Source organism: Ictidomys tridecemlineatus, chromosome X (genome assembly GCF_052094955.1).
Source record: "Ictidomys tridecemlineatus isolate mIctTri1 chromosome X, mIctTri1.hap1, whole genome shotgun sequence".
Classification (NCBI taxonomy): domain Eukaryota; kingdom Metazoa; phylum Chordata; class Mammalia; order Rodentia; family Sciuridae; genus Ictidomys; species Ictidomys tridecemlineatus.
Genome location: NC_135493.1, coordinates 68,982,532 through 69,006,136, shown reverse-complemented (window position 1 = coordinate 69,006,136; position 23,605 = coordinate 68,982,532). Strand labels below are relative to the sequence as shown.

At 36.0% G+C, this 23,605-nt stretch overlaps 1 protein-coding gene across 15 annotated transcripts in view; it reads right to left on the bottom strand.

Annotated features, from left to right (window-relative positions):
- Zc3h12b (zinc finger CCCH-type containing 12B) overlaps positions 1 to 23,605 on the bottom strand; it is a 296,095-nt gene that overhangs the window by 203,948 nt on the left and 68,542 nt on the right. For 6 of the 15 annotated variants that reach the window (XM_078034627.1, XM_078034620.1, XM_078034629.1 and 3 more), the window contains one exon: positions 22,997 to 23,129. The exons of 8 other annotated variants lie outside the window; for them this stretch is intronic. The gene's annotated coding sequence lies outside the window, so the exon portion shown is untranslated. Of the gene's footprint in view, positions 1 to 15,131; positions 15,292 to 22,996; positions 23,130 to 23,605 lie in introns of all 15 variants that reach the window. One more of the 15 variants, XM_078034622.1, reaches the window with a different exon arrangement.

The following is a 23,605-nucleotide window of genomic DNA, read 5'->3' as shown; positions in this document are numbered from 1 at the left end:
TTGTCAAAAGAATATTAGGCAATAAGCACAGCTCTAGGTGCCAGAGATACAGAAACAAACAAATTAGAGTATCCCTTATCTTCTAAATCTTACAGTCTAGTGGGGGAGAAACACCACAAGCACATAATCACATAAATAAATACAAAATTATAAACTGTGATAGGTAGTTTTAAAAAAATAAAGCAGCAAGTGAGAGGTTGCAATAAGAAGACTAGATTATATTAGAAGGAAGTAATATGCGAGAAGAGAAATGAGAGATGCATAGAAGTTAGGCCAAACAGCCAGAACTGAAAGTAAAATAGAGTAGTTGAATCATAGGGTAAGAGAAAGAATTGTACCAGAGGGAAGGCCATAGAGATCAGTGAGAAGATCATAAGTGGTCTTGTAGAATGTGTTACAGTTTGTTTGGTTTCGTTGTTCTTTTTAGTTGTGCATGACAGTAGAGTATATTTTGAAATATTTATACAAACATGGTCTACATCTTATTTTAATTAGGATCTCACTTTTGTGGTTGTACATGATGTGGAGATTCACTGTGGTGTATTCATATATATACATAGGAAAGTGAAGTCAGATTCATCCCACTGTCTTTCCTATTTCCAGCCCCTCTCCCTTTCATTCATTCCCCTTTCTCTAATCCACTGAACTTCTCTTCTCCCCCTCCCACCTCTCGTTGTGTGTTATGATCCACATATCAGAGAGAACATTCAACCTTTGTTTTTTTTCAAATTGGCTTATTTCACTTAGCATAATAGTGTCCAGATCCATTCATTTACCAGAAAAGTCATATTCTAAGTATAACAGAAAGTGACTGTGACTGTAGAGTTTTAGCTAGGGGAGTAGTGTGATCCGAATTCTATTTTTTAAAGTTTGCTTCTGTATAGAGACTGGATTATAATGGTTCTTATAGCTCATCTCCTCTAACATCTGAATAGTATCAGAAAACTAACATGTTCAAATCCAAACTTACCATTTCATCTCCTTTTCAAACAGCTTCTCTTCTCAATTTATAAATTACCATTTTAAAAAGTCCTAATATCGGGGCTGGGGATGTGGCTCAAGTGGTAGCGCACTCGCCTGGCATGCGTGCGGCCCGGGTTCGATCCTCAGCACCACATACAAACAAAGATTTTGTGTCCGCCGAAAACTAAAAAATAAATATTAAAAATTCCCCCCCTGTCTCTTAAAAAATAAAGTCCTAATATCCACCCACATAAGTCTCTGACTCTGTCCTCAACTAGTTTACCAATTCCATCCACCATATGATCCATTTCCTTCAGGATCTCACAGATTTAATTAGTTGGTATGTATTGAAGTCCACTACATAGCATAATTTGGAGATCAGTTTGCCTACTTGCTTGCTGTGAAACCTAAAGCGTGCCATTACATCTTTCTGAGCTTTAATTTCTGCACCTATTAATAGTTCATTGTTATGGTTTGGATGTGAGTTGTCCCCCCAAAAGCTTACTTGTGAGACAATACAAGAAGGTTCAGAGGAAAAATTATTGGGTTATGAAAGTCTTAACCCAATTAGTGAATTCATCCCAATAGGGATTAACTGAGTGATAACTAAAGTGGAAAGGCGTGGCTGGAAGAGGTGGGACTTGGGGGTGTGGCTTGGGAGTACATATTTGTATCTGGCAAGTGGAGTCTCTCTCTGTTTTCCTGTTCATCATGTGAGCCACTTTCCTCTGCCACACTCTTCTATCAGGATGTTCTACCTCATTATGAGCCCCAAGGAATGGAGCCAGCCTTCTAAGGACAAAGAACTTGGAAACTTTGAGCCCTCTAATAAATTTTTCCTCCTCTATGATTGTTCTAGTTGGGTCTTTAAGTCATAGCAGAGAGAAAGCTAAAGCAGAAATATAGTGTAGTTCCAAATATTAAATTACATAACTTATGCAAAGTTTTTGATTACTGTAAAACAATATACATGAGTTTGCATAATTTGTTATTGTCATCATTGTTGTGTCAAAGAGGGAATCATCAGCATCATTGTGTCTAATGAAATATAAGATATGGTATCTTCTATCAAGAAGTATATATGGGATTTAAAGATGGTGAACTAGAGGGAGGGTGCACTTTCCACTTGCTCCATGACTAAGGATTCAACCAGCAGTAGTACTGCTTCCCAGCCAAGTGGGTAACAAAGGAAATTCACTTAAATTTAATACTGGATAGTCATAAAATCACAGGAACACATAAACTTAGGTGCTTTGAACAGAGGAAAAGAAAGAGTAATTTGAAACTAGGTGGTAGGGCCAGAGGTGCTAATTGAAGAGTTGAGGGGTGATACAGGTAGAAAGAAATATAACAAAAAAAATTGTCATGGGAGAACTTGTAGTCATTCAGTGCACTGTTGTTTGAAACATGATTTGTGTTTCTAGGGTAGTGAACAGAAAGCTGAGGTAGGGAGCCATTTTGAAGTGGCCACACTGTGGTGTGCTGCTACAGGAGCCTAGTAGATCAGAGTAAGTGTTGCAAATGTTGTCCTGATAAGAATCTGCCATGCGTGCCTGAGTGTGCCTGGTGGGGCACAACTGAAATGAGAACAGAGTATTCTGCCAGAAGGACTAGGGTTGTGGATATGGAGGGGAGTGTGGCTTGCTTTCCCTTTGGGTCTGGTGGGTCATAGGACCTTCTGGGGAGTGTCCCAAACCTGGAAAGATGGGCACAAAAACACTCAGGGTCTGATTCTGGAAGGCCACATTCATAGGCAGTGGAGTGTGTAAAAACTGTGGAGGCTAAAAGCATGCAATGGAGGAAGGATAGCATCTTCAACAAATGGTGCTAGAAAAACTGGAAATACATATGCAACAAAATGAAACTGAATCCCTTTCTCTCGCCATGCACAAAAGTTAACTCAAAATGGATCAAGGAACTTGATATCAAATCAGAGACACGGCATCTGATAGAAGAAAAAGTTGGCTACAACCTACATACAGTAGGGTCGGGCTCCAAATTCCTCAATAGGACACCCATAGCACAAGAGTTAATATCTAGAATCAACAAATGGGACTTACTTAAACTAAAAAAGTTTTTTCTCAGCAAGAGAAACAATAAGAGAGGTAAATAGGGAGCCTACATCATGGGAACAAATTTTTACTCCTCACACTTCAGATAGAGCCCTAATATCCAGAGTATACAAAGAACTCAAAAAATTAGACAATAAGATAACAAATAACCCAATCAACAAATGGGCCAAGGACCTGAACAGACACTTCTCAGAGGAGGACATACAAACAATCAACAAGTACATGAAAAAATGCTCACCATCTCTAGCAGTCAGAGAAATGCAAATCAAAACCACCCTAAGATACCATCTCACTCCAGTAAGATTGGCAGCCATTAGGAAGTCAAACAACAAGTGCTGGCGAGGATGTGGGGAAAAGGGTACACTTGTACATTGTTGGTGGGACTGCAAATTGGTGCAGCCAATTTGGAAAGCAGTATGGAGATTTCTTGGAAAGCTGGGAATGGAACCACCATTTGACCCAGCTATTCCCCTTCTGGGTCTATTCCCTAAAGACCTAAAAAGAGCATGCTACAGGGACACTGCTACATCGATGTTCATAGTAGCACAATTCACAATAGCAAGACTGTGGAAGCAACCTAGATGCCCTTCAATAGACGAATGGATAAAAAAAATGTGGCATTTATACACAATGGAGTATTACTCTGCATTAAAAAATGACAAAATCATAGAATTTGGAGGGAAATGGATGGCATTAGAGCAGATTATGCTAAGTGAAGCTAGCCAATCCCTAAGAAACAAATGCCAAATGTCTTCTTTGATATAAGGAGAGTAACTGAGAACAGAGCAGGGAAGAAGAGCATGAGAAGAAGACTAACATTAAACAGGGATGAGAGGTGGGAGGGAAAGGGTGAGAGAAGGGAAATTGCATGGAAATGGAAGGAGACCCTCAGGGTTATACAAAATTACATACAAAAGGAAGTGAGGGGAATGGGGAAAATAATACAAGGGGGAGAAATGAATTACAGTAGAGGGGGTAGAGAGAGAAGAGGGGAGGGGAGGGGAGGGGGGATAGTAGAGGATAGGAAAGGCAGCAGAATACAACAGACACGAGTACGGCAATATGTAAATCAATGGAAGTGTAACTGATGTGATTCTGCAATCTGTATACGGGGTAAAAATGGGAATTCATAACCCTCTTGAATCAAAGTGTGAAATATGATATAATCAAGAACTATGTAATGTTTTGAACAGCCAACAATAAAAAAAAGAAAAAAAACTGTGGAGGGTTGGTTAACCCACATTAGAAGTGGAGTTGTCAAGAGGCCCCTAGTGATCCAGACACCCAGCAGAGATCTGCATCTCCCTGGCCCCACAGTATATTCATCTAATCTCTCTGCAGATAGATATCACCAGACAAAGTTCCAAAAGTCCAGTGAGAGGACACAGCCACTGACCCTTTTTGTTTAGAACTTTGTATCAGCCATCCTATAAATGCATCAATCTAATCTGTCCAGACAAAACACCAATTGACAGAATTTTCCATGATGTCCTATCTTATACTGGTGAGAAGGGAAGCTGAGAGTTAGTACAACAAGCTGCAGCTGGGTTTAACAACTCTTTCTTCAGAAGGGTCTAACAACTCTCATCACTTGCTACCTCTAAGGGGTATGTAGGCCAGGAAGAAATGTAAAGGAAGATAGTCTGGCATAGATAGTGAGAGTTTTGGCCATCTCACCAGACAATTCTTTAATTTTTCCTTGTTTTTTCTTTTTTACCTACTTTTTTATGTGTTCTTACTGTGCTGATTGGTTCATGGATATACATATATTTTTTATTTAATCATTTTTGGGTCTTTTGTTATTTTATTTATTTTATCTTTTGAGAATTAGGAGGGGTTTTTCTTCTGGCTTGATATCGTGTTTGCTTCTTTTTGTTTCTCTTGTTCTTCTTTGTCTCCTTTCTTCTTCCATTGTCAAATTCTCAGTTTCTCTTTCTCTATTGGTTTTATTGTCTTTAATTATTTTTGCTCCTCCTTCTTGATGCTGTCACTACTTCTTTTCTGCTTTCCTTCTGTTTATTTTATTAATATTTTCAATTTCCTTTTGCCCTCCTATCCCATTTTTTTGCCTAACTAATGGAAATTTTACCATCTTTTAGAACCATGGAGTTTACATAATCCCTGTCCCTACCATTCATGTTGTTACAGGTATTAGTACTGTGGATAATATCTGCTGCTTATACTAATGTTATATCTAGTCCATGGCTGTGTATTATTGCTATTAATTGTTGAATGCACCATTTATCTTTGTGGTAATTACTGTTATTGATGTCATAGTAGGCACTAGGCATTTATTACTAAATTATTTATTATTAAAATATTTATTATTAAAATAAATGTTGCATATTGTTCACTGTTGTTGTTGTTGTTCATTTCCTTCTATTCTAAGAGATACTAAGAAGTGTCCAGGACAATAGAGTTCATATGGTAGAGATTCTAGTGCTAAGCTATACCCACAACTCAGCCAAGAGATAGCATACTATACACTACAAGCAAATAAACCCTGTTTAAGTTTCAACAATATTTTAACACATAGAATAGGGGAGGGGAAAACTCCAAAGTGACAACTAGGCCCCAAGTAGAAACAGCTGAGGGGGTCCTTGGGATCTACTCATGGACATCTGATCCATCAGCAAAAACAGAGGTTCCAAGACAATATAACAGGAATCCACAGTGTTATGAAAGCTCTCCAAGAGTTAAATAATAAATAAGCAGTTCTGCGTAGATGACATGTTACACTATACTACAAAGCATGTCTCAACAAATTAAAAATAATGAAACCATATCAAGCACCTTTTTGGCCACAATGCAATAAAATTAGAAATTAACAAGAACTTTGAAAACTGTACAAATGCATGAAAATTAGTCATCATACTCATGAACAATCAATGGATCAATGAAAAAAATTAGAAGTGAATTAAAATTTGGGGGAAAAATATTAATGAAAATACAATATACCAAACCCTACATGATACAGCAAAAGCAGTATTAAGAGGGAAGTTTATAGTAATTAAAACCCACATCACAAAAGTACAAAGATCCCAAACAACCTAACACTGCAACTAAAAGAATCAGAAGAAGAAAAAAACAAAACCCAAAATTAGTAGTAAAAAAAGAATTATTAAATATTAGGAAAGAAATAAATTACAGAAATTTTTAAATGAAAAGTATCAAGGAAATGTACAACTAATTGTTTGAAAAGGTAAAATTAACCAACTCTTAGCTACATTAACTAAGAAAAGGGAGAAACAGAAAAGATTCAAATAAATACAGACAAAAATTAGACAGTACCACTAATATAAAAGAAATACAAATGAACTTTAGAGACTACTGTGAATAACTATATGCCAACAAGTTGAAAAGGCTAGAAAAATGGATAAATTCCTGGACACATACACTTCATCAAGACTGAATCCTGACAAACATAAAACTTGAATAGAACAATAATGACAGATGAGATTGAATTGGTAATAAAGCTTCCCATCAAAGAAATGCTGAGAATCAGATGGTTTTACTGCTGAATTCTACCAAATATTTAAAGAATACAAGATTCTTCACAAATTATTCCAAATAAATAAAGATGAAGAAAATGTAACAAACTCATCCTATGAAGCCAACATTAACCTGACACCAAACCCAGATAAGGACACATTAAAAAGAAAACTACCTGGTAATATCCTTCATGAACATGGATGCAAAAATCCTTGATGAAATACTATCAACCTGAATCCAATGGCATGTCAAAAAGATAATTTACTATGTCAAGTGTGATTCATCTCAGGTATGACAATGGTAGTCCAACACATGCAAGTGAGTAAAAATGAAAACCATATGATCATCTCAATAGACACAGAAAAATCATTTGATAAAGTTCAACATTTCTACAAGATAAAATCTCTTATCAATTTGAGTATAGAAGAGATATACCTAAATACAATAAAGATCGCATATGACAAACTTATACTATAACAGAAAGTCACAAAGAAACAACAGAGTAAAATGATACCCTAGACTAATGGATTCAACTGATGTCTATTGAACTTTCAACTCAACCGCTCCAGAATAGAGATATTTCTCAAAAATACATTGAAATCATTATGAAAGGGGAAACACCATTAACATCTTTTTAAAGGATAAGTGTTCCTCTAAGATTGTGAACAAGAGAAGGAGGCCCACTTTCACCACTTTTATTTAACACAGTACTGGAAGTTTCAGCTCGAACAATCAGGAAAGAGAAAGAAAGAAAAGCCATCTGAATTGGAAAGGAGAATGTCAAATTGTTCCTGTTTGCATAAAACATGTACTTATATACATAAAATACCAAGCCAGTTGTGGGGGCACATACCTATGACCTCAGCTACTTTGAAAGCTGAGGCAAGAAGTTGCAAGTTTGAGGCCAGTCTTGGCAACTTAGTAAAACCCTGTCTTAAAATTTTTTTAAAGAATTAGAGGTGAAACTCTCATGCCTAGCATGTGAAAAGCCTTGGGTTCAATCCTCAGTGAGAGAGAGAGAGAGAGAGAGAGAGAGAGACAGACAGACAGACAGACAGAAGGAGGAGGATAGAGGAAAGAAAATAAATCCCAAGTACATCACAAAAAGTATTATAACTAATAAAAAAAATTCAAAATCTCACAGGATAAATAAGAAACACACAAAATCAGTAGTTTTTCTATATGCCATTCATACATTACCTGAAAAATAAATGAAGAAAGCCACCCCACTTAAGGTAGCTAATTTTTTAAAAATAACTAGGAATAAATTTAAAGAGGTAAAAAAATCTCTACAATGAAAATTATAAAATACTGATGAAAGAATTTGAAGAGTACACATAAAAGTGAAAACCATCCTATGTTCAAGAAGTGGAAGAATTAATACTATTAAAATAAATGTCCATATCACCCAAAGTGATCTATAGATTCAGTGCAATCCCTATCGTAATAACAAGAATTATTCTTTACATAATTAGAAAAAAATCTATCACAAATACAAATGGAACCACAAAAGGCACAAATACCTAAAGCATTTTTGAACAACAAGAATAAACCTGGAGGCATTGAATACTTGATCTCAATTCACACTATAAGACTATGGTAATAAAGAGAGCATGATATTGGCAAATAATATACATAGTCTAATGGAACAGAATAGAGAAGGCAGAAATCAAACTATATATCTATAGCCAACTGGCTCTTGACAAAGTTGCTAAAAACACACATGGGTGAAAGAATAGGTTCTTCAATAGATATCTCTGGGAAAATTGGATATCCATATGCAGAAGAATGAAAACAGAATACTCTCTCACCATGTAGAAAGATCAATTCAAAATTGATGAAAGACTTAAATGTAAGACCCTAAGCTATTTAACTGCTAGAAGGAAACATACAGAAAATGCTTCATGACATTGGAATGGACAAGGATTCTTTGGATAAGACCCCAAAAGCTCAGGTAACAAAAGTGAAAACAGACAAATTAAATTACATCAAACTAAAAAGTTTCTGCACACAGCAGAATAGGAAACAACAGAATTTAAAAAAAATTATGCAGAATGGGAGAAAATATTTGCACATGATACATCAAATGAAGGGTTAATATACAGAACACATAAGTATTTTGAAAAATATCTTTAAAAACCATCAAAGAATCTGGTTAAAAATGGACAAAAGATATGAATGGACACTTTCTCGAAAGAAGATATACAAATGGGCATTAGTTATATGAAAAGATGCTTAACATCACTAACCATAAGGGAAATGTAAACCAAAACTACAATGAGGGGCTGGGGCTCAGTGGTGGAGTGCTTGCCCAGCATGTATGAGGCACTGTGTTCAATTCTCAGCACCACATATAAATAAATAAAAATAAAGTTCTATCAACAACTAAAAAATATTTTAAAAAACTACAGTGATATCACCTCATCTCAGCTGGAGTGACTATTATAAAAAAGATAAAATAAGCATCAGTGAGGATATGGAGAAAAGGGAACTCTTATATACTGTTATGGTTAGATCTAGAATGTCCCCCAAAATTTCATGTTTTCAAGGCTTGATCCCTATGCAGCAAAGTTCAGAGGTGGGGTATTTAGGAAGTGATTGGATCATGAAGGCTAAGACTCATCAATGGATCAATCCATTAATAGCTAAATAGATGATTCAGAGATAGTAGAAACTCCAGGTAGGGACTGCATGGTTGGAGGAAGTAGTAAGTTAGTAGATGCATATCCTTGGGGACTACATCTCTTCGCAGGACTCATTTTCCCCCCCATCTCCCTTTCTTCACCTTCTTCCTTGGATTCTATGAGCTGAGCAGCTTTCCTCTGCCATACCCTTCCATCATGATGTTCTGCTTCACTCAGGCCCAAACCAATAGAACCAGCCAACATTGACTGAATCCTCTGAAAACTACAAGCCAAAATAAATCTTTTTTTTTCCTATAAGTTGTTTATGTCAGATATATATTGGTCACTGTGATGAAAAGCTAAAATACTCATATTGGTGTGAATGCAACTTAGTAAACTCATTATGGAAAACATTATGTAGGCTCCTCATAAAATTAAAAATATAGAAGTTACCGTGTGGTCCAGCATTTCCTCAACTGAGTATAAATACAAAGGAAATGAAATCATTATGTCAAAGAATATCTGTACAGAAATGTTTAACATAGCACTATTCACAATAGCCTAGTGTCCATCAGGGGATAAATTTAAAAAGATAATGTGGGGTGTGTGTGTGTGTGTGTGTGTGTGTGTGTATGAATATCATTCATCCATTAAATAAAATGAAGAGAGTACCTATGGTTTAAGTAAGCAGGTATACAGTAGACACTTCCAAGGTGTAAAGGGAAAAAAAGATAAATTACTGCCATTTGAGATAATATGGATGAACCCAGAGGGCAACATATTAAGTGGAAAAGGCCACACAAGAAATTAAAACTATTGCAAGATGTTACTCATATGAGGAATCTAAAAAAGTTGATTTCATAAAACTACAGAGTGGAATAGTGATTACTGAAGACTGAAGACTAGAGAGGGCTGTAAGGTGGGGAGAATGAGGAGAGGTTGGTCAACAGATACACGGTTATGATTAGACAGGAGGAATAAGTCCCACTGTTCTATTGTACAGTAGATGACTATAGTTAATAATGGTGTATTATATATTTCAAAATAGCTAAAACATTTTGAATTTTTTCCCAACAACATGGTGATACATATTTGAGTTGATGGATATGCAAATTACCCTCATTTAATCATTATACAATGTATACATATTGAAATACCACACTGTACCACACATTATTATGTGTAAAATTTTTTAAAAAAGAAAATTAGTTTTCCATGGATACTACCACCTCCACATGAAATTGTTCTCTCTTCTATAGTTCACCACAAAGTTTTTTGCAACATTGTTCTACATTTGCTGTATTAATTTCTTCAATTGTCATTTTTGTCTAAAATCACTCAAATTCATTTCCACTATAATATTTTTCTTAATAATATCAGTCTGCCATATTGGTTGGAAATAAATAATAAATATGATAAATAAGTAAAAATGTATGTTACATAGAGAAAAGGATGAAGAATTTAGGGAATGCTGAAAGGTGGGGGGGTTTAATTAAATTAAGAATGATTATAAAGTTCCCATTTTATGTGTCAAAATATATTTATATGTGTGCCCATATTTATCACCTTTCTTCTTCCTTGGGAAAAAGAGATATCCCTGCAATTGTATGAAGGCCCACACTGCTACTTCTAAATGCTTATATCTCAGGTCTTCCCTGTATCTTTTTAGAGATACTATTCTAGAAATAATTTCCCTTTTCTCAACTTTTCTCTTTTGATCAAGAAATGTAGCAAATAATTATGCGTACAGGCTAAATGACCAAATGTTTTCGGTTGAAAGCCATGTTCTTTTACTTATTACTTGTGAAACTCTCAGAAATGTCACTGTACCTCCCTGTCATAGCATTTCTATAATGATTAAATGTGATAATATGTATCTAGCATTTAACAGAGTTTATGAGGCAAAGTAAGTATTCAATAAATGTTAGTATTACAATGATTTTATTACTGTAGTTAGAACTTTTCCATCTCAGGATTCTACATATTTTATTCTGTTTTATTTATAACCATGTATCTTGAAAGGCTTCACTCTCATTGTCTATTTTCTCACCTTCCATTCATATTTTAAATGAATACAATCTGGCGCCCCCCCCAACTCTCCTACAAATAATAATGGAAAAGTTACCATAACCTCCAATTTTCAAATCTAATAATCATTTTTCAGATCTACTCTCATTTAACTTCTCTACCTTAATAGACACTGTAGGTCCTTTCCTATTGCATGAAACTCTTTATATCCCTAACTTTTGGCTTCCTCCCACATCTTAAATGTTGGTATTTCATGGAGCTCCTCTCTCAGTTCCTTCCTGTCACAATCTCTAAAACCTCTTCTGTACCTTCCAATCCACTTCTCCTTTGCTCTCTATATTTATTCTCATATATATATATATATATATATATATATATATGTGTGTGTGTGTGTGTGTGTGTGTGTGTGTGTGTGTTTCTCAAATATATAAATATATATGCATGTGTCTATATATGTACCACCTTCCCTATCTTCTATGAATCTTAGATAAATATATTTAATTCCCACTGAAAAACTACAACTGAGGAAGCATGGATGGAAACAAGCTGTTATATATCAAGCTCCCATAAATCTCTTAGTACTCCCTTCTGACCTACCCACTGATCTTTTATTTTTTTTAACCACCCTCATATATTTTGTTCAGCTTACCTTCAAAATCTGCTCATGCTATTTCTTCCCAGACTACTCTCCCTCTGCCTGTGCCTATCAAATCCCGTAGATCAGTGCTTCTTGAACTTGTATATTCATTCTCATAATCTGGGAATATTATTAAAATACAGATTCAGAAAGTATAGGGTTGAGTCTAAGAATCTACAATTCTAACAAGATCTTAAGAAATAGTAATAATGCTGGTCTATGGACTACTTCTATGAAAGCATGGAATGTTGTCAATCTTGCTAACTACTATACTGTAATACTTAGAAGAGTACCTAGCACATAATAGCAAATTAATAAAGTTATTGAATATATTAATGAAATAAAAGCCATGACTTCATCCAATACATTCTTCAAGACTCACTTCCTCCAAAATATTTTGTATTTTAACCTCACCCTTAATAATCAGTTCTTTTCCTTCTGATGCTGGGGAATGGATCCAGGGGAGTTGAATTACATCTTCAGCCCTTTTTTGACTTGGAAACAGGGTCTCTCTAAGTCGATGAAGGTCTTGATAACTTACTGAGACTGGCCTTGAACTTATCATCCTCCTGTCTTAGCTTTTTGAGTCACTGGGATTATAGGTATGCCCTACCACACCTGGCAATCAGGTCTTTATTATCACTTTTGTATTACTTATTTCTATTTCTATTAAGGACTACAATTATTTTCAGTAACAACATTTTGAGTTCACAAGTTTTGTAAATATAGTTATAAATAATATTAATAGCATGAGAATGTAGCTTTTTTATTTGTTCTACTTAGTTACTGTACATGACAGCAGAATGCATTTCAATTCATCATACCCAAATGGAGTGCAACATTTCAATTCTCTGGTTGTACATGGTATAGAGATGCACCCACCATTCATGCAATCATACATGTCCATCTCATTCTATCATCTTTCCTATCTTCATAACCCCTCTCCACCCTCCCCTTTGCCCAATCCAAAGATCCTCCATTCTTTCCATGCCCCTGCATCATAGATCAGCATCCACTAATCAGAGAAAAGATTCGGCCTTTAGGTTTTTGAGACTGGCTTACTTCACTTAGCATAATATTCTCCAACTCCACCCATCTACCTGCAAATGCCACAATTTTATTCTCTTTTAATGCTGAGTAATATTCTATTGTGTATATATACCACATTTTCTTTATCCATTCATCTATTGATGGGCATCTAGGTTGGTTCCACAGCTTTGCTATTTAAATTTGTGTAGCTATGTCACTATAGTATGCTGATTTGAAGTCCTTTGGCTATCAACCAAGGAATGGGATAGCTGGGTAAATGGTGGTTCTATTCCAAGTTTTCTGAGGCATCTCCACACTGCTTTCCAAACTGGTTGCACCAATTTGCAGTCCCACCAGCAATGTATAAGTGCACCTTTTTCCCCATATCCTCTCCAACAATTATCATTGCTTATAAATAATGTGTTTTTGATCTGAAGTTCCTCACTACCTCACTAATTCTTGTGATGCTCTAACTTGAAATTGTCTTTTGGTGGTTTCTTGGTTCTAAAATATATGATAGACGTTATATAAAGGAAAGATGAGTAAAGAACACAGGAGTCACAAATGAGGAAATAAAAATGGCTAATAACCATTTTTAAAATATTGACTTTTTAATAATTACATACATTGTCAGTGGGAATGTAAACTGACATAATATTTTAGAAAGTAATTCAAAAACAAAGATCAAAAATTTAAACCTATTCCTTGGAATATACTCTAAAACATCAAAAATTCAAAGATTAATGCCAAAGTATTTATCACAGCTTTGTTTATAATAGCAAAATGAAAAATCAGTGACATAAACATCTGAAAATAGGAAGTGATAAGTAAATTATGGCATATTCATAAATTGGTTATGATATAACCATTTAAATATTTACAAATAATTTTAATAACAAGAGAAATTTTCAAATAAAATCTTAAATGAAAAAATGTAATCTTATTAGTGTAATAAATTAATCAATATAGATCAACATGGAAAGAAAGAAAGAAGGGCTGGGGATGTGGCTCAAGCGGTAACACACTCGCCTGGCATGTGCGGGGCACTGGGTTCGATCCTCAGCACCAGATAAAAATAAAATAAAGATGTTGTATCCACTGAAAACTGAAAAATCAATATTAAAAAAATTCTCTCTCTCTCCTCCCTCTCTTTAAAAAAAGAAAGAAATTCATATTATTATAAAAATAATAACAGTAATTATTTCAGGAGTTGGGGGAGATACTAATGGTTTATTGATTTATTGTTTTTCTTTGTAATTTTTGAAATTCATATAACAAATGTGTTACTTTTATGAAATCAGAATAGAAATTTGTTTAAAGAATGTCATTTCCTCTATATTCTCTATTTTTTGTTAGTTTTTTCTTATCTATCTACCCAATTAAGCTGTAAAAAGCCTGAAGACACAGTAGGATTGAATATTAGATATATCTGAAAAACTCTGAGGACATAGTAGGATTGAATATTAGATGTATCTGAAAAACTCTGTTATGGGACTCTTCTAGTAATTTTCTTAATCCTATACCATAATGATCTTTAAACATAATTTGTGGTATCATTATGTCATAGTAACAAAATAAAATGTCTGAAATAACAACTCAAAAGAAGGAAACATTAATTTTGGCTTGTATTTTCAGAGGTTTCAATCAATGGCCTTATCTTGGGTCTGTGCCAAGGCAGAACATCATGGCAGGGAGTGTAAGGTGGAGGAAAGCTACTCACACCATGGTAGCCAGGTAGCAAAAAGGGAGAGAAGTGGGGCCAGGGTCCCAATATTCTCTTCAAGGGCATGTCCTCAGTGATCTCTCTTCTTTATCCCAGGCCCTGCTTCCTAAAGGGTGCATGCCTCACAATGAGCACCACAGGCTGGTGGCCACGACATGGTCTTTGTGGGACATTTCTGATCCAAACTGTAATATACTACAATTACATATGAATTCATACAGAGCTACTTTTGAGGGAAAAGATGCTGCTATCTCTTTCTCACACTTATATAAACTAGACTAACAATCTGGAATCTCTCTATGATATATATTAATTGCTAGATTTTAACAAATCCAGATAAATTTAATGCTCAAATAAAATAAAATATTTGAATACATTTTAAAGTCTCTCTACATAGTAAAGGACATTTTATGTTCTCCATATGCTTTTCTTAAACCAAAATATCACTTCTCTTCACACTTCTCCTGAATCTGATAAAAGACTATTACACAATCTATATCCTATGGTGAAAAGCTAAGAAAGAGGAATAAAAGGGAAATTAAGGGAGTTTAGTATTTACATACTTGTGGTTAAATGATGAGCTCCACTATGCCTTTTCCTCCAATCTCTACAAGTTCTGAGGAGGACTAGATGAAATTGTGGTAGGAATTTGGGAATGATTGTTGTGTCTTCTGTTATTCTCCCACAGTTTGGTTGAGTAGATTGATCGAATAAACATCCATTCTTTTATAAAAGTAAAAAAAGAACAAGGAATGCAAACTAAAGCAAAGGAAACATACTGTGTGGCATTTCTCATAGGTAAACGGTTTTTTTTTTTACCTCTGTTTATGGGTAAGATAAGCATTGTGATATACAATTAAATACATTAGATATTATATATCCTCATGGATGCATTAACATGTATTATCTATTGAAATATAATCAATTAGGAGATTTTAAATTAAACATCAAACTCTCAGTAAATAAGGTATAAATAATCAAGTTTAACATTAATGGGGAGGTACTACAGAGGAAATGCTTATGGGCTTTTTAAAAACAAAATTATACTGGCTATAAATAATGTAGTACTAATATGTTACTCAAAAATAAAAACAAAAATTGTTTTGAAACATTGGTTATATAAAATATGTCTCTTTTTATACACTATTTTTATTAGAACATTATAATTATATGTAGCATTTGGGTTCATTTTGACAAAATAATACATGTAACAAATTTGATTTCAATTCTCATTTCCCCCTTTCCCTTTCCTCCTACCTTCTCATATTCTCTCTCCTCTCCTCTATTGATTTTTCTTTTAAGTACATATATAAACATACCAAAAAGAATTTCACCTGTATATATGTACAAAATACCAATAAAATAAATAATTAAGGAGTGAAAGGAAGATCATAGTCTATTTTTAAAAGTAGCCAATTTAGTATCAGTTACATTTATTTTCAGACTGTTATTTTTCCATATTCAGTAAGAACCTTTAACAAAAGCTTTCAATTAATCCTTTCAACTTGTCAGGATAGTACAATACAGTTTGCCTGTAAAATATCAGAAGTAAAAAAATACTTTGAATTTATAAAAGAAGAACTTATGCTATAAATTTCTTAAAAGCAAATGTGTCAATTACATGAAATTGTACATGATTCACTTAAGTGATAATAGCTTCAAGTTCAATATTTAACAGATGTGATATTTAAATTATAATAGAAGGCTACATGGGGTTTTAGGAGGGAAATAATCCTCCAAATGGTAAAATTTTTTAAAATGCTCATAATTTTAATTATGAGTGGCTCATAATTTAATTATTTATTATATATTTTTGATTCTTGAGAAAATAACCTAATGTGAGGATACATTCAGAAGGTAGCAATCTTGGAAAGGAAGGAGGCCTATCCAGAGTATCTTCTCCATCTGCTTGCTCTTCAGGTTAACAAGCTAGGTAAGTTTTGTGGAACAAGATAGTATACCTGACACACTTAGGCAGGTAGAAGGCAAGCAGAAGGAGAGATTTAGCAAGCTCCATGGATAGAAATCAAAGGAAAAAGCAAAAATCTGGCCAAGCCTTTAGCTATTTCAAAAGGGAATCAGGAATTGAAGAACAACAGTCATTACAATTTTACTATTATTCAATTATACTAGATTATAATAACAATTCTATTATCTATATAAAATCATTCATTAACAGCAATCTACTCAAGCTATAATGCATGCCACCAGGTTGTAATATAGTTAAGAGCCTAATCATCCCAATAGCTAACACAGTATCTGACAAAGTATAAACATTCAGTAATAGCTTCTTGCAGAAATGGATTATTTATATGTTATTCTTTAATTCTCTTCTCCCCAGTGTGATCAGAATAAAACTGCATAATAAAAAGGGAATCATGGTGAAAACATTAACTAATTTGATTGAATCTTTCTATAATGTGTACATAATCAAAACATCACACTGTATACCATAAATACAATTATTATTTGTCAATTAAATTTTTTAAAAGGATATTGTGTGCTTATCTTTAGAAGCAGCTAGGAAAGGGATGCAAAGAAGACTAATGTGGTTGTTCTGCAGCCAGAATTATGGAGAATTCAACCAGAAAGCACAAGAATGAGTAGTAATAGGTTCCATTAGAAGTGAAGAGCCAGCAAGGAAGGTGAGAAAAATGATCTTGGGTCTCAAAAATAGAAATGTGGTTTTTTAGTTGCTAATTACATTTAACAAAACTGAAATATTCAGTCTTTTTCAATCAATGTGAAGATCCACAGAAGTAAGTTTGTTTGATGTAGATGCTGAAAAAATTTATTTCTAGCCCTAAGTGAGTGATGTCCATACTGCTTCATTAAAAAATCTCCTTGAAGATTTCTGTCACATTTATGCTCAGTAACCATAGTCCTGGGAATAAGCAATGAAAGTAAATAGTAGAACTGTGACAATGGGAAAGAAAAAGGAAAATAGATATGAAACTTAAAGGGATTTTTTTAATCTCAAATCCATGTAATGTGATAAAATAAAAAGAAGACCATGACATTGGGGTTTCAAATGAAGAAAGGATATGCTTACAGATATTTAGGTTATTGAACTGGGTGTGGTAGCTCATGCCTGTAATCCCAGTGGCTCAGGAGGCTGAGGCAAGAGGATCACAAGTGTTGAGAGCCACAGCGGAAGGGGCCCCAGCAAACTTCCAGCTGTCAGCAAACTTCCAGCTGCTGGCTGATGATTGGCTCACAGCAGCCCCAGCAACATCTAGCTGATTGGCTCCTCTGCGGTGATGCTCATTGGGTTGTTTCCCTGCCCTTTCAGACCAAGGAGCTGCTCATTTGGGGACTTTTTTGGCTCCGCCCACACAACCCAGCCAATCGGCCTCAAGAGCAGGAGGATTGTGGGAGGTGGTGAGGCTTGTGTGTGTGTGAGAGAGGCTTGTGGGAAGCCGGTGGTGGCAGTTGGGTTCCGAAGGTTTTTTCCTGAGGAGCTGTTTTGTTTGGCGTTTGTAGTTCTAAAAATAAAGTTCGTTTCTTTTGACAACTGGCTCCTGAATTGTGCCCAGCCAGACTGCGGCATTTGGTGGGCCACACAGGAACAAGTGAGGGTAAGTGATAAGGTAAACTGCTCACCCCTGAGGGCAGGGCGAGAGGATGGGTAGCCATTTTAAGATTATTCTTTTGTTTTGCTTCACTTTTGTTTTCAGTTGCCTGTCCATGGAGATGTGTAAGGTGGAAGAAAAATCGCTCACATCTGAGGAACAGATAGGGAGAAAGGACCGATGGACATTTCAAGAGGCTATTATAATGATTTTGTGTTGTTCCAATTTTGTTTCACTCTGTTTCATTTTGTTAGGCGTGTATCTTGTTGGGTTGTATTATAGTAGAAATATGGGATCAGAAATTAGTAGAAAACAAACTGAAAGAGTGTTAAGTAAACTGTTAGAGGAAGGAGGCATCTCAGTAAAATCAAGAACAGTCAGGGCATACGTTGATACAATACAAAAATGTAGCTCATGGCTTTTTAAGGAGGAGTTGTTAAATATATCACAATGGAACCATCATGGTGAAGATTTAAAAAGAATAGAAAAGAAAAGCCCAGGAACTCTGCCAGTTGGCACATTGACATCGTGGGCATTGGTATCTGGTGTGCTTAGTCCAAAGCCTTCAGTTCAGACAAAGGTAGAGGAAGGAGAAGACATACTGATTCAAGTAAAAGAGAAGGTCTCTCAAGTTAATCAGAAAGAGGAAAAGATTCAAGTAAAAGAGAAGGTCTTTCGAGCTAGTCAGACAGAGGAAGGAAATTTAGAGCAGAAAAAGCCATCAGGGGAAAAGTTACAAAAGGAGACTGCTACTAAAAACTTTCTATCACCAGAGGGCATAAGTGTCCAACCAACAGCGCCACCTCTACAGGAGACTGCTACTAACACCTTTCTATCACCAGAGGACATAAATATCTAACTAACAAGGCCACCTCCATATGCTGGGAGGCCCCCAACCCCCGCAGTTGATAGTTGGGATCCTGAGACAGGATCTCAAGTATTAACATGCCCTGTATTTGAGGTAGGAGGGCAGAATTCACACAAGTTTAAAGCCAGCCTCAGCAAAAGCAAGGCACTAAGCAACTCAATGAGACCCTGTCTCTAAATAGAATTAAAAATAGGGCTGGGGATGTGGCTCAGGGGTCAAGAGCCTCTGAGTTCAATCCCTGGAATTCCCCGCCCCCCCAGAAAATATTGATAGCAATAGCTTTTAATGAACTCAAGGTGCTTAAGGAATTCAGTTTACTGGCTTTCTGTTAACTTTTACTTGAAAAATGTATTTTTATATTTCTTAAGTGGCTTTATTCTTAAGACCTAAAAGTTATTCAAATAGCATTATACACAAGTAGTTACTAGAGATGCCTCATCATAATACCTCATATTTTTAAAGTGCTTTTATGAAGGAATAATTAACTATCCACTCTGTTATTTTATCTGTTTAACAACTTCAAGAACTAGATAAGTGTTATAAACTCTTTTTTGCAACTAACAAAGAAACTTAGAGACTGCCATGGTTTGAATATGGATAGAGTCCATCTAAAGTCTAATGTATTAAAGGCTTGGTTCTCAGATTGGCAGTATTGGGAGGTACAGTGACTCAATAGTTGGTTAGACTTAGTGGGAGATCATTGGGGTGTGCTCTCAAAAATTGTGGGAGCCCAGTCTCACTGCTTCCTGGTTTATGATGCAAATGATTTGCTCCACCATCTGCTTTCCACCGTCTGGTGTCCTCAGAAGAGGCCCAAAGCCATGATCCTGCCTAATCTTGGACTGGAACCTCAAGAACTGTGAACTAAATAAACCCTTTCTAAGTTACTTATATCATGTATTTCATTATAGTAATACAAAGCTGATAAACAGCAGCACAGAAAGGTCAAGTAACTCGAGTTCAAAAATTCTTTTGAGGAAGAGGCCAGGCTAGGATACAGATAGTTAATTTCTTTCTCCCAAGACTGGAGGTCATATGGGCCTCATGGAACCGAGATAGATGTCTCACAGGGAACACCTGATGATTCCTTCCCCCAAATTTCAGGTTATTATCTTTAGAAACTTGGAGGTCCTGAGACATGGATGAATGGTGGCAAACATGAGAACAATGCAGTGGGGTATTCTCTCTAATCTCCACAAGCCATAATCACATGCACAGAGAAAGTAGCAAACATTGAATAAAAAAACTGTTAACCAATTAAGCCTTTAGTATGGACTAATGATAACAGAACAGGAGACAGAAAAAAGAGAGGTGGAAATATCAAGGAGAAAGAGTATTGACAGGTCCAGATGTCAGCAAGATGGCAGGATAGGGCTTTCCAGTGCTCATCCCCCAAAGTAATTATTAATTTTTTAAAATATTTTTTTAGTTGTAGACAGACACAATACTTTTATTTATTTATTTTTATGTGGTGCTGAGGATCAAACCCAGGGCTTCACACATGCGAGGCAAGCGCTCTGCCACTGAGCCACAGCCCCAGCCCCATAATAATTATTAATTTTAACAACCATCTAGGCAGAAAAATACCTTTACAATAACTAAGGAAACCAGGTGAGAGATTATAGCTTAGAGCACTGAGAATAGCATATAAATAATAAAACATGAATTAAAGTAGGTATAAAGAACAGTTTTATATATCATCCCTCTCCAAACCTCAGGAGGTATTCTCTGGGTTAGGGAAGAAGAAGGAAATGAGCACTGGACTTTTCTTTGAACTCGATTACCAGGCCTGTTCCAATAATACAAGGCATTGGGCAGGCTCCTAAGGATTCAGACTCTAGGTTGTTACCTCTACACAAAGCCTCCAAGATCTTGGTGCCAGGGGATTCTGAAACTCAAGCTTCACTTGTGCCTGGTGGATTTGATCTACAAGGTTGCAGCTATATCAAGCCAATCTCACAGACCCAGGTTCCAGGCCTGCCTCATTTCAGAATCGCCTAGAGCTAGGTCTACCTATACTGCTTAAGGCTTCTGGCTCACCTTAGTGCCAGGTCAACACACCTGGCTTTTAGGTACCAGACTGGCACCCACAGATACAAGTTCCAGAGCTGTCCACAGTCTCTGTGGCACAACTCTCCATACTGGCCCCTGCAGACCCATGGTCTAGGCCCATTCTAGTAGACTCCAGTGACAGACCAGACCCCACAGTCACAGGCTTCAGAATTACCCATATGAATTATGTTCTAGGTAGGCATCCATGGCTCCAGGACTTTGGGGCAGCCTTTATAGGCCTACCCTCTAGGCCTCTACCCATGTACTCAGCCCCTAGGTGAACTCCAGCAGACCCAGGCTTTTGGAAAGTCCCAAAAGACTCAGAATCTAGGATAACATCTATGATTCCAGGCTCCACTGCCCCAATACCAGGTCAGCCTCAGGCCCTAGTACTAGTTGACCTATGGAATGGGCTTCCTTCAATAGACCCAGGATTCAGTATCACCCTAGCAGAATCAGGTTACAGGCCAATCTCTATGGACCTATATCTCAGGACCATCCCTACTGACTTAGGCTCCAGACCCATGTAAGTATCAGGCTAGCCATCATGAATTCAAGCTCCAAGTCCATCCAGTAGACCTAAGCACCAGACCCATCTCAACACCTGGCTAGTCCTTGCAGACTTAAGTTCAATTTTAGTATTTGTAGATAGGCTTTGTCTGGACAGGCTAACTTCTAAATAGTTTTCCAAGACCGTACTTCTTCAAACACACAGATCATGTCAAGTATCTTTTTCGATAACCATAAGTATGAAACTTAGATTCAAAACCAGGAGGAATTTTAAACAGGTGATGAATACACAGAAATTAAACAATATACTCCTAAACAATCAATGGGTTAAAGAAGGAATTAAAAGTAAAATAAAAAATAATGTCTTGAAACAAATGAAAATGGACATACCACATGCCAAAAATTATGGAATGCAAGCAAAAGGACTCCTAAAAAGAAAGTTCACAACAATATACTCCTACATGAAAAAAGAAGACAGCTCAAGCTGGGCATGGTGGTACACACATGTAATACCAGCTATATGAGGCTGAAGCAGAAGAATCAGAAGTTTGAGTTCAGCCTGGGCAACTTAACAAGACCCTGTTTCAACTATTTTTTTTTTTAATTTACAAAGGAATGGGAATTTAGATCATTGATAGAATGTGTGCCTAGCATGAGCAAGGCCCTAGGATCAATTCTTAGTCGAAAGAAAGAGAGAGAGAGAGAGAGAGAGAGAGAGAGAGAGAGAGAGAGAGGGAGGGAGGGAGGGAGGGAGGGAGGGAGGGAGGGAGGGAGGGGGGAGGAAGGAAGGAAGGAAGGAAGGAAGGAAGGAAGGAAGGAAGGAAGGAAGGAAGGAAGGAAGGAAGGAAACCAGTCAGCCAGCCAGCCCCAGAGCCACAAAAGGTATGGAAGGCAAAGTGTACTTCAGTGTAAAAGTACTTGCCTTGCACGTGCAAGGCCCTGGTTCAATACTCAGCACTGAAAAATAAACAAATATCTCAAGTAAACAATATAACATTACACCTCAATGAACTAGAAAAAGAAGGACAAATGAAAGTCAAGTTATTAGAAGGAAAGAAAGAATAAAAACCAGTGCAGAAACAAATAAAATATATACTAGGAATACAATAGGAAAATCAATGAATCTGAGTCTTGGTTTTTTGAAAAAACAAAATGCACAAATCTTTATCCAAATTAATAAGAGAGAAAGCTCAAATAAACTCAGAAATTCAAGAGTACATATTAAAATTATAAGGTTGAGTATCCCTTTTTTGAAAGGCTTGGGAACAGAAGTGCTTTCAATTTTGGATATTTTCAGATTTTGAAGAATTCTTATATATAGATATCATGGGAATGGGATCCAGCTAAATATGAAATCTATCTATGTTTCATAAAATACCTAATACATATCAATGGAAGGTAATTTTATACACTATTTTTAGGGCACCTGTGTTTTGACTGCAACCCATCACGTGAGATCAGGTGTGGAATTTTCCACTTGTGGCGTCATGTTGGCACTCAAAAAGTTTCAGATTTTGGAGCACTTCAGGTTTCAGATTTTCAGATTAGGGATGCTCAACCTGTACAACAACAACAAAAAAAGATCATAAGACACCTAAGAACAGTTATGTGACAATATATTGGAAACCCTAGAAGAATCAGATAAAGTTCCAGACACAAACAACCTAACAAGACTAAATCAATAAGAAATAGAAAATGACAACTAATAATTCACCACTCAATTCCACCAAATGCTTGATTAAAAATAACATAAGTCTTCTCAAACTCTTCCTAAAAATTGAAGGTATAGAAATACGTCCAACTTCATTTTACAAGGCCAGCATTACTCTGACCAAAGTCAGACAAGGACACAAAGTCAAACAGGCCAATATTCCTGATGCACACAGATGCAAAAGACCTCAACAAAATACTAGCAAACAGAACTTAACAACACATGAAACAGATCATTCACAATGATAAAGTGGGATTAATCTCAGGGATACAGAGATGGCTGAACATATACAAATCTATAAATGTGATACACACCATATAAACA